The sequence below is a fragment of the Mytilus edulis genome, unplaced genomic scaffold (genome assembly GCF_963676685.1).
Source record: "Mytilus edulis unplaced genomic scaffold, xbMytEdul2.2 SCAFFOLD_1019, whole genome shotgun sequence".
NCBI lineage: Eukaryota > Metazoa > Mollusca > Bivalvia > Mytilida > Mytilidae > Mytilus > Mytilus edulis.
Genome location: NW_027269226.1, coordinates 25524 through 27894, shown reverse-complemented (window position 1 = coordinate 27894; position 2371 = coordinate 25524). Strand labels below are relative to the sequence as shown.

Genomic DNA, 2371 nt, shown 5'->3' with positions numbered 1-2371 from the left:
ATTTTAAAGACAAGAAGCGTCAAAAAGTGATAAGAAGCGACAATAAAATTAAAATAGCGATAAGAAGCGACAATATAATTAATTTAGCGAGAAGAAGCGTCAAGAAGACTATATAGCGACTATACATAAATAAAAAAAATGTCATTGCAACAACTTATTCCCCATAGATATTAAAAAAAACATGCATTATTTTTTATTATAGGGGCGGTTATAAAACATTTTTTATATTACTGTACATTGATAGATAAAAATATGTTTTTATTAAGAAAGAGATTAGTTTTTATTAGATATACGCTAAAAATTGGCCATCAAAACAAAAAAAAAATCAATTTCCTTTTAAAGAATTTATTGAATCAAAACCATGCAATATCATTTCCTTTCTAACAGTGAAATTCTTCTTTTTCATAGGGGACATATTTGATAGGTGTAGCTTCACCCTATCACATCAAATGAGAATAGCCTCGTGAGAGAATTACGATTCGCTTGTCCCTTGTTAGTTATTGTCGCTTCGTCACTAAATTAAACTTCTTGTCGCTGTTTGTCTCTAAAATTCTTCTTGTCTCTTATTAGTGAGACCAGTCAGCACTGCAAAACAATCACACAATTAACGATGCCTAGTCCTTGTTGGTGTGTACCTGAGTGTCATTTAAGAGGAGGACTTGCATTTCTAAATGACTTAATAAGAAGGAAAAGTTGGATCAACGCCATGGCTCAAACGTAGATTGTCATGTGCGATGCAATCGTAGAACCCATATCAATCAGCTGTTGTTTGCAAGGCACATTTTACTGAAAACGACTACGTTCAGGAAACTATTCATGGTATAACCAGAGACATATAATTATATGTCTCTGGTATAACTTTATTTTCTTTAAAAAATATATACTGTTATTTATATAATCGCCATGCAAGTAAACCAAAGTCTGTTTGCAACCGCAATTATCGTTTTAGAATAAAAAAGGGGGTGAATTCAAGACGTCATAACTTTTGGGATTACGATTCAATATCATCTGTTTGACATTTTTTGGTTAATACTACAATTGTATGGTTTTTCTACAAGAGATATATTATACTGATAATTATTTTAGCAGTAATTATGTAAATTTCGGTTGTAATGACAAGAATTCATGAGCTATGCCTCGGGCTTTCTTGAAAAATATCAATGATAATGTAAACAGGGAACAAAACATTGACATGAATGATGCTCTCCACCTATGTTATAGTTATTTAGGTATGTGTGTTGCACAAGTCTTTCACAAGTTTCAAAAAAGCTAATGTTATAAAACTTTTTTTTCAGGGCACATACCCACTTTATAGAGACTTGTCTACTGCCATGCATTCCCATCCTATTTTCATGCACCATTTGTAAGCAAGAGACTGAATGGTTTACAAAATTAAAAATCAGGACGGTGTCCCGTTAAACCAAAAGAACTAAACTGGATGAATATTGTAGGAGAACTCTAGAGGAAAGTTTTGATTTGTGAAATTGGTTTTCCTGAACAGATGTACATTCATCCTGCAGGAAAGATTTATAACTGTCCACCACCAACTGACGAGCTAATGTTGAGCTTCACAGATGGAATTACTCAAACACCATAAATGCCTATGTTTTCAGCACAGATTTCACAAATCATGACACAGCTGTGCATTTTTATGCCCCACCTACAATAGTAGGGGGGCATTATGTTTTCTGGTCTGTGCGTCCGTTCGTCTGTTCGTCCTTTCGTCCGTCCGTCTGTCCCTCTTCAGGTTAAAGTTTTGGTCAAGGTAGTTTTTGATGAAGTTGAAGTCCAATCGACCTCAAACTTGGTACACATGTTCCCTATGATATGATCTTTTTAATTTTAATGCCAAATAAGAGTTTTTACCCCAATGTCACGGTCCACTGAACATGGAAAATGATAGTGCGAGTGGGGCATTCGTGTACTGGGGACACATTCTTGTTTATACCTGTTAAGAGTCGAAAACTAAATATTATTTTTTTATAAATAAACATATATTGTGTCATTTTAGAACTTATATTTTTCCAAAGGATGCATGAATGAAAGTAGTGAAATTCATTTTGCTTTGATATATAGATTTGAATTACAATTGTTCATGTTATTGTAATGCATATAAAAATAAGGAGATGTGGCACAATGTAAATATATGATATTCTGTGAGTTTATCAAACTAAAGGGGATAAGAAATGGGTATAAGCAGTTACAGGACTGTACTACTGTACAATCTCCAACAATGAGAAAAACTCATACTGTAAAGAGAATTTCATATTTACAAGTAAGTTTTGTTTTTGCATTGAATAATTTTCTTCTATTGTCTTAAAAGCAAATATGGGAAGTGGTTAAAATGCTAATGAGACAGCTTTTATGGCCA

The 2371-nt window shown here is 33.2% G+C and overlaps 1 long non-coding RNA gene across 1 annotated transcript; it reads left to right on the top strand.

Annotated features, from left to right (window-relative positions):
- The first annotated feature begins 584 nt into the window (after nucleotides 1–584).
- LOC139509697 (uncharacterized) lies at nucleotides 585–2005 on the top strand. Its single transcript, XR_011661796.1, has 2 exons — nucleotides 585–819; nucleotides 1296–2005. It is a non-coding gene; the product is annotated as an uncharacterized lncRNA (long non-coding RNA).
- Nucleotides 2006–2371: the final 366 nt, after the last annotated feature.